The sequence below is a fragment of the Oncorhynchus nerka genome, linkage group LG11 (assembly GCF_034236695.1).
Source record: "Oncorhynchus nerka isolate Pitt River linkage group LG11, Oner_Uvic_2.0, whole genome shotgun sequence".
NCBI classification, from domain to species: Eukaryota; Metazoa; Chordata; class Actinopteri; order Salmoniformes; family Salmonidae; genus Oncorhynchus; species Oncorhynchus nerka.
Window position 1 is genome coordinate 23391914 of NC_088406.1, and position 15391 is coordinate 23407304.

At 43.7% G+C, this 15391-nt stretch overlaps 1 protein-coding gene across 3 annotated transcripts in view; it reads right to left on the reverse strand.

Annotated features, from left to right (window-relative positions):
- The window catches only part of LOC115136609 (phosphatidylinositol 4,5-bisphosphate 3-kinase catalytic subunit beta isoform-like), a 101364-nt gene that overhangs the window by 70241 nt on the left and 15732 nt on the right, over positions 1-15391 (reverse strand). For all 3 annotated transcript variants that reach the window (XM_065024312.1, XM_065024311.1, XM_065024313.1), the window contains one exon: positions 5232-5311. The gene's annotated coding sequence lies outside the window, so the exon portion shown is untranslated. The remainder of the gene's footprint in view (positions 1-5231; positions 5312-15391) is intronic.

The following is a 15391-nucleotide window of genomic DNA, read 5'->3' on the forward strand; positions in this document are numbered from 1 at the left end:
TAGATTTCAGTGTGTCAAATCGGAGGGTCTGCTGTCCGGACCTCTGGCAGTCTCTATGGGGGTGCCACAGGGTTCAATTCTTGGACCGACTCTCTTCTCTATATACATCAATGAGGTCGCTCTTGCTGCTGGTGAGTCTCTGATCCACCTCTACGCAGACAACACCATTCTGTATACTTCCGGCCCTTCTTTGGACACTGTTAACAACCCTCCAGGCAAGCTTCAATGCCATACAACTCTCCTTCCGTGGCCTCCAATTGCTCTTAAATACAAGTAAAACTAAATGCATGCTCTTCAACCGATCGCTACCTGCACCTACCCGCCTGTCCAACATCACTACTCTGGACGGCTCTGACTTAGAATACGTGGACAACTACAAATACTTAGGTGTCTGGTTAGACTGTAAACTCTCCTTCCAGACCCATATCAAACATCTCCAATCCAAAGTTAAATCTAGAATTGGCTTCCTATTTCGCAACAAAGCATCCTTCACTCATGCTGCCAAACATACCCTTGTAAAACTGACCATGTTTTGTCACCAAAGCCCCATATACTACCCACCATTGCGACCTGTACGCTCTCATTGGCTGGCCCTCGCTTCATACTCGTCGCCATACCCACTGGCTCCATGTCATCTACAAGACCCTGCTAGGTAAAGTCCCCCCTTATCTCAGCTCGCTGGTCACCATAGCGTCTCCCACCTGTAGCACACGCTCCAGCAGGTATATCTCTCTAGTCACCCCCAAAACCAATTCTTTCTTTGGCCGCCTCTCCTTCCAGTTCTCTGCTGCCAATGACTGGAACGAACTACAAAAATCTCTGAAACTGGAAACACTTATCTCCCTCACTAGCTTTAAGCACCAACTGTCAGAGCATCTTACAGATTACTGCACCTGTACATAGCCCACCTATAATTTAGCCCAAACAACTACCTCTTTCCCAACTGTATTTAATTCATTTATTTATTTTGCTCCTTTGCACCCCATTATTTTTATTTTCTACTTTGCACATTCTTCCATTGCAAAACTACCATTCCAGTGTTTTACTTGCTATATTGTATTTACTTTGCCATCATGGCCTTTTTTGCCTTTACCTCCCTTCTCTCCTCATTTGCTCACGTTGTATACAGACTTGTTTATACTGTATTATTGACTGTATGTTTGTTTTACTCCATGTGTAACTCTGTGTCGTTGTATCTGTCGAACTGCTTTGCTTTATCTTGGCCAGGTCGCAATTGTAAATGAGAACTTGTTCTCAACTTGCCTACCTGGTTAAATAAAGGTGAAATAAAAAATAAAATAAAAATCTCTGGAAGTGCCAGTGGGTACGGTCTCCACGTGTGGGATTGGGGCATGTAGAGCGGGACTAGGGGCTCCGCAGTAAAACAAAAACACAAATGAGAGCTACCCTAAACAACAGTATACAAGGCATAGTGGCATTAGAGGGATGCATAAAGCAATCACGGGTGTTGATTGGGAGGGCTAAGACAACAATGGGTAAATGGCTAGGACAATAACAATGGGTAAATGGCTAGGACAATAACAATGGGTAAATGGATAGGACAATAACAATGGGTAAATGGCTAGGACAACAACAATGGGTAAATGGCTAGGACAACAACAATGGGTAAATGGCTAGGACAACAACAATGGGTAAATGGCTAGGACAATAACAATGGGTAAATGGCTAGGACAACAACAATGGGTAAATGGCTAGGACAATAACAATGGGTAAATGGCTAGGACAATAACAATGGGTAAATGGCTAGGACAATAACAATGGGTAAATGGCTAGGACAATAACAATGGGTAAATGGCTAGGACAATAACAATGGGTAAATGGCTAGGACAATAACAATGGGTAAATGGCTAGGACAATAACAACGGGTAAATGGCGATGAATGGGCAGAGAGTGTCAGTTCAAATCAAATTTATTTGTCACATACACATGGTTAGCATATGTTAATGCGAGTGTAGCGAAATGCTTGTGCTTCTAGTTCTGACAATGCAGTAATAACCAATGAGTAATCTAACCTAACAATTCCAAAACTACTACCTTATACACACACAAGTGTAAAGGGATAAAGAATATGTACATAAAGATATATGAGTGATGGTACAGAACGGCATAGGCAAGTTAGCTACACACTGAGTTCGAGGCTGGGGCAACAGATAACAAAATGAAGTTCCGTGTTCATAAACAGTCCAGCAGGCATCAGCTGTGTGGCTGAGTGATCATAGGGTCCAATAAGCAGCAATGGACGAAACAGGGAGCCTCTCGGCAGTCGGCACCACGCTAAGTAACCAAAAATTGTTAAACAAATTAAAAAATAAAGCCCTTTGGCTCGACAGCTTTGAACACTCTTGGAATTCTCTCAACCAGCTTCATGAGGCAGTTACCTGGAACGCATTGTTAATTAGTTAAAAAATGTTCCTTCTTAATGCGTTTGAGCAGAAGATAGCCCTATTTGGTAAAAGATCAAGTCCAGATGATGGCAAGAACAGCTCAAATAAGCAAAGAGAAATGACAATCAATCAATACGTTAAGACATGAAGGTCAGTCAATCCAGAATATTTAAAAGAACTTTGAAAGTTTCTACAAGTGCAGTCGCAAAAACCATCAAGCGATATGATGAAACTGGTTCTCATGAGGACCGTCACAGGAAAGGAAGACCCAGAGTTACCTCTGCTGCAGAGGACAAGTTCATTAACTGAACCTCAGATTGCAGCCCAAATAAATGCTTCGCAGATGCTGCATGTGTGGTTCCCACCGTGAAGCATGGAGGAGGCGGTGTGATGGTGCATTGCTGGTGACACTGTCAAAGATTTATTTTGAATTCAAGGCACACTTAACCAGCATGGTTACCACAGCATTCTACAGCGATACGCCATCCCATCTGGATTTACGCAAAGTGGGACTATCATTTGTTTTCAACAGAACAATGACTCAACACTCATCCAGGCTGTGTAAGGGCTACTTGACCAAGGAGATTGACGGAGTGCTGCATCAGATGACCTGGCCTCCACAATCACCCGACCTCAACCCAATTGAGATGGTTTGGAATGAGTCGGACCACAGAATGAAGGAAAAGCAGCCAAGAAGTGCTCAGCATATGTGGGAACTCCTTCAAGATTGTTGGAAAAGCACTCCAGGTAAAGCTGGTTGAAAGAATGCCAAGAGTGTGCAAAGCTGTCATCAAGGCAAAGGGTGGCTACTTTGAAGAATCTCAAATATATTTTGATTTGTTTAACACTTTTTTGGTTACTAAATGATTCCATGTGTTATTTCATAGTTTTGATGTGTTCACTATTATTCTACAATGTAGAAAAGAGTAAAAATAAAGAAAAACCCTTGAACAAGTAGGTGTGGTACTGTACGTTTTTTATTTTATTTTTTGAAAACAATTCTAAAAACCTGTTTTTGCTTTGTCATTATGGGGTATTGTGTGTAGATTGATGAGGGATTTAAATAGTTTTTAATCAATTTTCGAATAAGGCTGTAATGTAACAAAGGGTGGGAAAGTCAAGGGATCTGAATACTTTCCGAATACACTAATGTAGGTGGGAAAAGCACTTTCTAACTTGCCAACATTTTTTGCTAAGATATACAGTACCTTCAGAAAGTATTCACACCCATTGACTTTTTCCACCTTTTTTTGGTTTTACAGCCTGAATTTAAAATGGATTAAATTGAGATGTTTTTGTCACTGTCTTAAATACAATACCCCATAATGCCAAAGTGGAATTATGCCTTTTGAATTTCCATTGTTTTTTTCAAATGAAAACTGAACAGCTGAAATGTCTTGAGTCAATAAGTATTCAACCCTTTTGTTATGGTAAACCTAAAATTTAGAAGTAAACATTTGCTTAACAAGTCACATAAGTTGCATGAACTCACTATGTGCAATAATAATGTTTTACATGATTTTGGAATTACTACCTCATCTCTGTACCCCACACATATAATTATCTGTAAGGTCCTTCAGTCGAGCAGTATATTTCAAACACAGATTTAACCACAAAGACCAGGGAGGTTTTCCAATGGCTGCAAAGCACCGCACCTACTGGCAGATGGCTAAAAACAAAGCGGAATATCCCTTTGAGCATGGAGAATTTATTAATTACACTTTGTATGGTGTATCAATACATCCAGTCATTACACAAATACAGGCTTCCTTCCTATCTCAGTTGCCGGAGAGGAATAAACCACTCAGTGATTTCACCATGAGGCCAATGGTGACTTTAAAACAGTTGGAGTTTAATGGCTGTGATAGGAGAAAACTGAGGATGGATCAACAACATTGTAGTTACTCCACAATACGTGAAAAGAAGCCCGTATAGAATACAAATATTTTAAATATATATAAATAAATAACATGCGTCCTGTTTACAACAAAGCCCAAAAGTAATACTGCAAAAAAATATGGCAAAGCAATTCACTTTTTGCCCTGAATACAAAGTGTTAGTAGTATTGGATTTGCCCAAAGCATATGAGTACCACTCTCCATATTTTCAAGCATAGTGGTGGCTGAATCATGTTAGAGGTATTCTTGTAATCGTTAAGAACTGGGGAGTTTTACAGAATAAAACATTTATGGAATGGAGCTAAGCACAGACAAAATCCTAGAGGAAACCTGGTTCAGTCTGCTTGCCACCAGACACTGGGAGAGGAATTCTCCTTTCAGCAGGACAATTGCCTGAAACACAAGGCCAAATCTACACTGGAGTTGCTTACCAAGAAGACACTGAATGTTCCTGAGTGGCCGATTTAAAGTTTTGACTTAAATCTACGGCAATGGTTGTCTAGAAATGATCAACAACCAAATTTGACAGAGCTTGAAGAATTTTGAAAATAATAAAAATGGGCAGATGTTGCACAACTCCGGTGTAAAGCTCTTGGAGATTTACCCAAACATTCAGAGCTGTAATCACTGTCAAAGTGCTTCTACAAAGTATTTACTCAGTAAATGTGAACACTTGTGTGAACACTTGTGTAAATTAGATATTTCTGTATTTCATTTTCAATAAATTTACTCAAATTTCAAAAAACATGTTTTCACTTTCATTGTGGGGTATTTTGTATTGATTGGTGAGAAAAATATATATTTAATCCATTTTGAATTCAGGCTGTAACACCAAAAATTGTGGAATAAGTCAAAGGGTATGAATACTTTCTGAAGGCACTGTATTTGCCTGGTGCTTTTCCTAAAGACAAATACATGCAGGTCTTACCTGCGGTCTCCTGGAGGCTCTTATTCCCTGTGGCTCTCCTCCATGCTAATGGTGTCTGGGGAGGTGGAGGGACACTGCATCTGGGGGGAGAAGGAACAACATCAGTGTGTGTGTGTGTGTGTGTGTGTAGGAGATCAGTTACAGAGAATCAACGGGAGGTACCAAATAACATTGTTGTCACATGCTTCATAAATATCAGGTGTAGACTAACAGTGAAATGTTTACTTTTCCCAACACTGCAAAGTGACAGAGTAATAAATACAGTGAATAACAACAATAGCATGGCTATATACAGGGAGTACAAGTACCGAGTCGATGTGCAGGGGAACAAGGTCATTCAGGTAGCTATATACATATAGGTACAGTTGAAGTCGAACGTTTACGAGTCATTAAAACTTGTTTTTTCAACCACTCCACAAATTTCTTGCTAACAAACTATAGTTTTGGCAAGTCGGTTAGGATATCTACTTTGTGCATGACACAAGTCATTTTTACAACAATTGTTTACAGATTATTTCACTTATAATTCACTGTATCACAATTCCAATGGGTCAGAAGTTTACATACATTGAGTCGACTGTGCCTTTAAACAGCTTGGAAAATTCCAGAAAATGATGTCATGGCTTTAGAAGCTTCGGATAGGCTAATTGACATCATTTCAGTCAATTGGAGGTCTACCTGTGGATGCATTTCAAGGCCTACCTTCAAACTCAGTGCCTCTTTGCTTGATATCATGGGAAAATCAAAAGAAATCAGCCACGACCTCAAAAAAAGTTGTAGACCTCCACAAGTCTTAATTTATTTGATTTATTTTTTATTTATTTTATCTTTATTTAACTAGGCAAGTCAGTTAACAACAAATTCTTATTTACAAGGACGGCCTGCGAACTGTGGGTTAACTGCCTGTTCAGGGGCAGAACGACAGATTTGTACATTGTAAACTTGGGGGTTTGAACTTGCAACCTTCCGGTTACTAGTCCAATGCTATAACCACTAGGCTACCCTTGTCTGGTTCATCCTTGGGAGCAATTTCCAAACGCCTAAAGGTACCACGTTCATCTGTACAATAGAACTTACTTTGGTGCGAAAAGTGCAAATCATCCCAGTACAACAGCAAATGACCTTGTGAAGATGCTGGAGGAAACAGGTACAAAAGTATCTATATCCACAGGAAAACAAGTCCTATATCAACATATCAACATAACCTACTTGATCCAAGATGGCGTAGCAGTCGGACGTGTGTTTTGTCTTGTCCCGTCCTGTATAGTGTAAATATAGTTTTTCCTCTTTTTTTTTCTGTATATATTTCGTACATATTTTAATCTCACTTCCCAACCACAGGCTGAATATACTCTCCTGCAACCCGCATCACCCAATGTGGTACGGATCTGCTTTTTCTATACTTTAGAATCGGAACCCTCATCAGAAGCTAGCCGCTAACTAGCTACTAGCTAGCCACTGCTAGCGGTCTTCAACGCTAACTAGGACACCAGCGCGACATCTACCCAAAGCATATCAGACTGCTTTTTCTCTACCACATCTCCGGATTCCTACCGCAAGCTCTGAAGCTTTATACCGGATCATCGTAAATAGCTAGCTGCAATCCGAGTGGCTACTCCTGGCTAACGTCTCTGTCCCAGAGCAAGCACCAGTTAGCCTGGAGCTAGCCTCGAGCTAAGCCCATCTCCCGACTACCCGAAGAGGTCCAAAAATACCTAATTTGCCAATTGGCCTGGACCCTCTACTGACCCTCTACTGCCGACACGGAGCCCCGCCGATCCATCACGACTGGTCCGCCGACATAATCGTCCGAGGGGTTTCAACAGGCTTTTCCGCTGCGACATCGCCAAAGATCCATCTGCTGGCCAAGGCCCGCGAGCTTTCTGAATCGCTGTATCTCCAGCTCACCGCATGAAGAGGAATAAATAAACAGACTCACCCCATCGCGACGTCCCCCAAAGGTTAACTCTCTAGCCCTCGCTATCTCCCTGCTTGCTAATTCGGCCTGCTAACAGCTAGCTTGTCAAGCTCCGGTCCGCTAACTGCTACCTTGTCTAGCTCGGGCCTACGAACTGTTAGCTTGTTAGCACAGGCCTGCTAACCGTCTGTACCACCGCGTCCCAATCACTCTCTGACCCCATTTACTTTCTATCTCTTTTTGATTTTTAATTTGTTTATACCTTCCGGAAACCTGCCTCACCCAATGTGATACGGAATCGCTATTACTTTTACTCTTATTTTTATTTTTATGACACACTCAAGAACCTCCAGACGCTAACCAGCTAACTAGCTACAAGCTAGTTAGTCATTGTTAGTTTAAAAAAAAAAAAAACCTGGATAACACTCGCCAGCCCCCTGCCCATCCACCGCTGCCCCCTGGACACTGATCTCTTGGCTACATAGCTGACGCACGCTGGACTGTCCATTAATCACGGTACTCCTTTCTGCTTGTTTGTCTTACCTGTCGGCCCCGTTGCCTAGTCAACGCCATTTTACCTGCTGTTTGCTGTGCTAGCGGATTAGCCTCGCCTACTGTTTTTAGCTAGCTTTCCAAATTCAACACCTGTGATTACTGTATGCCTCGCTGTATGTCTCTCTCAGATGTCAATATGCCTTGTATACTGTTGTTCAGGTTAGTTATAATTGTTTTAGTTCACAATGGAGCCCCTAGACCCACTCTGCATACCCCTGTTACCTCCTTTGTCCCACCTCCCACACATGCGGTGACCTCACCCATTACAACCAGCATGTCCAGAGATACAACCTGTCTCATCATCACCCAGTGCCTGGGCTTACCTCCGCTGTACCCGCACCCCACCATACCCCTGTCTGTGCATTATGCCCTGAATATATTCTACCATGCCCAGAAACCTGCTCCTCTTATCCTCTGCCCCCAACGCTCTAGGCGACCAGTTTTGATAGCCTTTAGCCGCACCCTCATACTACTCCTTCTCTGTTCCGCGGGTGATGTGGAGGTAAACCCAGGCCCTGCATGTCCCCAGGTACCCTCATTTGTTGACTTCTGTGATCGAAAAAGCCTTGGTTTTATGCATGTCAACATCAGAAGCCTCCTCCCTAAGTTTGTTTTACTCACTGCTTTAGCACACTCTGCTAACCCTGATGTCCTTGCCGTGTCTGAATCCTGGCTCAGGAAGGCCACCAAAATTCAGAGATTTCCATACCCAACTATAACATCTTCCGTCAAGATAGAACTACCAAAGGGGGCGGAGTTGCAGTCTACTGCAGAGATAGCCTGCAAAGTAATGTCATACTTTCCAGGTCCATACCCAAACAGTTCAAACTACTAATTTTGAAAATTACCCTCTCCAGAAATAAGTCTCTCACTGTTGCCGCCTGCTACCGGCCACCCTCAGCTCCCAGCTGTGCCCTGGACACCATTTGTGAATTGATCGCCCCCCATCTAGCTTCAGAGTTTGTTCTGTTAGGTGACCTAAACTGCGATATGCTTAACACCCCGGCAGTCCTACAATGTAAGCTAGATGCCCTCAATCTCACTCAAATCATCAAGGAACCCACCAGGTACAACCCTAACTCTGTAAACAAGGGCACCCTCATAGACGTCATCCTGACCAACTGGCCCTCCAAATACACCTCCGCTGTCTTCAACCAGGATCTCAGCGATCACTGCCTCATTGCCTGTATCCGCCACGGAGCCGCAGTCAAACGACCACCCCTCATCACTGTCAAACGCTCCCTAAAACACTTCTGTGAGCAGGCCTTTCTAATCGACCTGGCCCGGGTATCCTGGAAGGACATTGACCTCATCCCGTCAGTTGAGGATGCCTGGTCATTCTTTAAAAGTAACTTCCTCACCATTTTAGATAAGCATGCTCCGTTCAAAAAATGCAGAACCAAGAACAGATACAGCCCTTGGTTCACTCCAGACCTGACTGCCCTCGACCAGCACAAAAACATCCTGTGGCGGACTGCAATAGCATCGAATAGCCCCGTGATATGCAACTGTTCAGGAAGTCAGGAACCAATACACGCAGTCAGTCAGGAAAGCTAAGGCCAGCTTCTTCAGGCAGAAGTTTGCATCCTGTAGCTCCAACTCCAAAAAGTTCTGAGACACTGTGAAGTCCATGGAGAACAAGAGTACCTCCTCCCAGCTGCCCACTGCACTGAGGCTAGGTAACACGGTCTCCACCGATAAATCCACGATTATCGAAAGCTTCAATAAGCACTTCTCAACGGCTGGCCATGCCTTCCGCCTGGCTACTCCAACCTCGGCCAACAGCTCCGCCCCCCGCAGCTCCTCGCCCAAGCCTCTCCAGGTTCTCCTTTACCCAAATCCAGATAGCAGATGTTCTGAAAGAGCTGCAAAACCTAGACCCGTACAAATCAGCTGGGCTTGACAATCTGGACCCTCTATTTCTGAAACTATCTGCCGCCATTGTCGCAACCCCTATTACCAGCCTGTTCAACCTCTCTTTCATATCGTCTGAGATCCCCAAGGATTGAAAGCTGCCGCAGTCATCCCCCTCTTCAAAGGGGGAGACACCCTGGACCCAAACTGCTATAGACCTATATCCATCCTGCCCTGCCTATCTAAGGTCTTGAAAGCCAAGTCAACAAACAGGTCACTGACCATCTCGAATCCCACCGTACCTTCTCCGCTGTGCAATCTGGTTTCCGAGCCGGTCACAGGTGCACCTCAGCCACGCTCAAGGTACTAAACGATATCATAACCGCCATCGATAAAAGACAGTACTGTGCAGCCGTCTTCATCGACCTCGCCAAGGCTTTCGACTCTGTCAATCACCATATTCTTATCGGCAGACTCAATAGCCTCGGTTTCTCGGATGACTGCCTTGCCTGGTTCACCAATTACTTTGCAGACAGAGTTCAGTGTGTCAAATCGGAGGGCATGCTGTCCGGTCCTCTGGCAGTCTCTATGGGGGTGCCACAGGGTTCAATTCTCGGGCCGACTCTTTTCTCTGTATATATCAATGATGTTGCTCTTGCTGCGGGCGATTCCCTGATCCACCTCTACGCAGACGACACCATTCTATATACTTTCGGCCCGTCATTGGACACTGTGCTATCTAACCTCCAAACGAGCTTCAATGCCATACAGCACTCCTTCCGTGGCCTCCAACTGCTCTTAAACGCGAGTAAAACCAAATGCATGCTTTTCAACCGATCGCTGCCTGCACCCGCATGCCCGACTAGCATCACCACCCTGGATGGTTCCGACCTTGAATATGTGGACATCTATAAGTACCTAGGTGTCTGGCTAGACTGCAAACTCTCCTTCCAGACTCACATCAAACATCTCCAATCGAAAATCAAATCAAGAGTCGGCTTTCTATTCCGCAACAAAGCCTCCTTCACTCACGCCGCCAAGCTTACCCTAGTAAAACTGACTATCCTACCGATCCTCGATTTCGGCGATGTCATCTACAAAATGGCTTCCAACACTCTACTCAGCAAACTGGATGCAGTCTATCATAGTGCCATCCGTTTTGTCACCAAAGCACCTTATACCACCCACCACTGCGACTTGTATGCTCTAGTCGGCTGGCCCTCGCTACATATTCGTCGCCAGACCCACTGGTTCCAGGTCATCTACAAGTCCATGCTAGGTAAAGCTCCGCCTTATCTCAGTTCACTTGTCACGATGGCAACACCCATCCGTAGCACACGCTCCAGCAGGTGTATCTCACTGATCATCCCTAAAGCCAACACCTCATTTGGCCGCCTTTCGTTCCAGTACTCTGCTGCCTGTGACTGGAACGAACTGCAAAAATCGCTGAAGTTGGAGACTTTTATCTCCCTCACCAACTTCAAACATCAGCTATCCGAGCAGCTAACCGATCGCTGCAGCTGTACATAGTCTATTGGTAAATAGCCCACCCATTTTCACCTACCTCATCCCCATACTGTTTTTATACTGTTTTTTTTATTTTTTTATTTACTTTTCTGCTCTTTTGCACACCAATATCTCTACCTGTACATGACCATCTGATCATTTATCACCCCAGTGTTAATCTGCAAAATTGTATTATTCGCCTACCTCCTCATGCCTTTTGCACACATTGTATATAGACTGCCCATTTTTTTTTCTACTGTGTTATTGACTTGTTAATTGCTTACTCCATGTGTAACTCTGTGTTGTCTGTTCACACTGCTATGCTTTATCTTGGCCAGGTCGCAGTTGCAAATGAGAACTTGTTCTCAACTAGCCTACCTGGTTAAATAAAGGTGAAATAAAAATTTTTTTTTTAAAAACCTGAAAGGCCGCTCAGTAAGCAAGAAGCCACTGCTCCAAAACCGGCATAAAAAAAGCCAGACTACGGTTTGCCACTGGACATGGGGACGAAGATCAAACTTTTTGGAGAAATGTGCTCTGGTCTGATGAAACTATTTGGCCATAATGATCATTGTTATGTTTGGAGGAAAAAGGAGGAGGCTTGCAAGCCAAAGAACACCATCCCAACCATGAAGCACGGGGGGTGGCAGTATCATGATAGTATCTCTGATCCACCTCTACGCAGACGACACCATTCTGTATACTTCTGGCCCTTCTTGGACACTGTTAACAACCCTCCAGGCAAGCTTCAATGCCATACAACTCTCCTTCCGTGGCCTCCAATTGCTCTTAAATACAAGTAAAACAAAATGCATGCTCTTCAACCGATCGCTACCTGCACCTACCCGCCTGTCCAACATCACTACTCTGGACGGCTCTGACTTAGAATACGTGGACAACTACAAATACTTAGGTGTCTGGTTAGACTGTAAACTCTCCTTCCAGACCCATATCAAACATCTCCAATCCAAAGTTAAATCTAGAATTGGCTTCCTATTTCGCAACAAAGCATCCTTCACTCATGCTGCCAAACATACCCTTGTAAAACTGACCATCCTACCAATCCTCGACTTTGGCGATGTCATTTACAAAATAGCCTCCAATACCCTACTCAACAAATTGGATGCAGTCTATCACAGTGACATCCGTTTTGTCACCAAAGCCCCATATATTACCCACCACTGCGACCTGTACGCTCTCGTTGGCTGGCCCTCGCTTCATACTCGTCGCCAAACCCACTGGCTCCATGTCATCTACAAGACCCTGCTAGGTAAAGTCCCCCCTTATCTCAGCTCGCTGGTCACCATAGCATCTCCCACCTGTAGCACACGCTCCAGCAGGTATATCTCTCTAGTCACCCCCAAAACCAATTATTTCTTTGGCCGCCTCTCCTTCCAGTTCTCTGCTGCCAATGACTGGAACGAACTACAAAAATCTCTGAAACTGGAAACACTTATCTCCCTCACTAGCTTTAAGCACCAACTGTCAGAGCAGCTCACAGATTACTGCACCTGTACATAGCCCACCTATAATTTAGCCCAAACAACTACCTCTTTCCCAACTGTATTTAATTTATTTATTTATTTTGCTCCTTTGCACCCCATTATTTTTAATTCTACTTTGCACATTCTTCCATTGCAAAACTACCATTCCAGTGTTTTACTTGCTATATTGTATTTACTTTGCCACCATGGCCTTTTTTGCCTTTACCTCCCTTCTCACCTCATTTGCTCTCATCGTATATAGACTTGTTTATACTGTATTATTGACTGTATGTTTGTTTTACTCCATGTGTAACTCTGTGTCGTATCTGTCGAACTGCTTTGCTTTATCTTGGCCAGGTCGCAATTGTAAATGAGAACTTGTTCTCAACTTGCCTACCTGGTTAAATAAAGGTGTTCTCAACTAGCCTACCTGGTTAAATAAAGGTGTTCTCAACTAGCCTACCTGGTTAAATAAAGGTGTTCTCAACTAGCCTACCTGGTTAAATAAAGGTGTTCTCAACTAGCCTACCTGGTTAAATAAAGGTGTTCTCAACTTGCCTACCTGGTTAAATAAAGGTGTTCTCAACTAGCCTACCTGGTTAAATAAAGGTGTTCTCAACTAGCCTACCTGGTTAAATAAAGGTGTTCTCAACTTGCCTACCTGGTTAAATAAAGGTGTTCTCAACTAGCCTACCTGGTTAAATAAAGGTGTTCTCAACTAGCCTACCTGGTTAAATAAAGGTGTTCTCAACTAGCCTACCTGGTTAAATAAAGGTGTTCTCAACTTGCCTACCTGGTTAAATAAAGGTGTTCTCAACTAGCCTACCTGGTTAAATAAAGGTGTTCTCAACTAGCCTACCTGGTTAAATAAAGGTGTTCTCAACTAGCCTACCTGGTTAAATAAAGGTGTTCTCAACTAGCCTACCTGGTTAAATAAAGGTGTTCTCAACTAGCCTACCTGGTTAAATAAAGGTGTTCTCAACTAGCCTACCTGGTTAAATAAAGGTGTTCTCAACTTGCCTACCTGGTTAAATAAAGGTGAAATAAAAATAAATAAATAAAAATCATGTTGTGGGGGTGTTTTGCTGCAGGAGGGACTGATGCACTTCACAAAATAGATGGCATCATCTCAAGACATCAGCCAGGAAGTTAAAGCTAAAGATCGTGTCATCTGTGAATCTGTTGGGGCTGTATGCATATTTGAGTGGGTCCAGGGTGTCTGTGATGATGGCGCTGATGTGAGCCAGTCTTTTAAAGCATTTCATGGCTATAGATGTGAGTGTTACGGGATGATAGCCATTTAGGCAGGTTGCCTTGGCGTTCTTGGCCACGGGACTGTGGTGGTCTGCTTGAAACACGTTGGTATTACAGACTGGGTTAGGAATAGGTTGAAAATGTCAGTGAAGACACTTGCCAGCGCATGCTCCGAGTACGCATCCTGGTATTCGGCCTTGCGAATGTTGACCTGTTTAAAGGTCTTACTCACATCAGCTACGGAGAACGAGATCACACAGTCAGTGAGTGTTTGAGCGAGAAGACAGATGATGGGGTCCTTCTCAGAGAGTGAGACCATATATGTATGGCACTTCAAGCCAAGTGGCATTTCACTCCCTGAAAGGGGCTCCTCTTTTCTCTCCATTTAAGACAAAGGATATTGCAAGCACTACAACTCAGTTGTTTTTGTGGCTCACCCTCCCGCTCTCCCTTCCCCTCCTAGCTCTCGCCCCTCTCCAGGGAAGGTCCATGTGAATATCAGATTTTTCAAACATAGCTGAGGCATCAGATTTCTCATAAGAGGGTACTTAGAGCTATGGTACACAGAATACAGTGGTAGAGGCCTACTGACATAATGTACCACAATATTATCCTGCTGTTTCCATATGGCCCTGTATCACACCAGCTCCCGCGCTTCAAAGGGCCATATCCACTCAATGACGGCAGAGGAAACGTAAACTCTGTGGTCTGGTAGATAAACATACTGCAGACACACAGTCCGACTTCAAATATACAAACACTGAAGACAGATACGTAATACACACACGAGGAGGAAGGCTGCCGACTTCCTGTTTTTTCCCAATGGCAGATGGCTCATCTTGTTTAGGAGGGTGTGACCCTATGCAGCCCAGGAAAACAACAACAAGAGTTTGTGTCTGTCTGTGTTCACTATGACAGTGTCACTCAGAATGGAGCATATCCTCCACCTGTAAGGGACTGGATCAATTCAGAAAGACAGCGATGAACTGGGCGTAATGTAATATATTACGGACAGTCAAGCACACAGTCCATTCTGAGTTTCTCCAGAATAGGTTATAGAAATGGACAGCTAAAGATAGGTCACAAAAGCAAGCAGACACACACACACACCGCAAAAACTCCTATGAGCGGCAGACTCATTCTCATTCAAGAACTGTGTGGCTGTAGCTGTACTGATAAGATGTTGTAGTCTGGAGAGTCAATGTTTAACTGACTGGATGGATTCATAGGGTGCTGGGCTTATCAAAGCTCTCAAATGATCACATAACCCAATACATCCAACAGTTGTGTATTTCTCTGTCCGAGTTTGCTTTTGTGTGCGTGTGTCTGTCTAAGCATGCGGTTTACTCCTGTCTGTCTGTGCGTCTGTCAGTCTCGGCCTGTCTGGCTGTACCAGGAAACTCGGATGCTAAACGTTAACCAACACACCAAACCTCTAGCAACACATTTTGTTTGCTTCAACAGGGGTAGACTAACAGTGAAATGCTTACTTAAGGTATCTGTGACCAACAGATGCATATCTGTATTCCCAGTCATGTGAAATCCACAAATTAGGGCCTAAAAAAATGTATTTCAATTGACTGATTTCC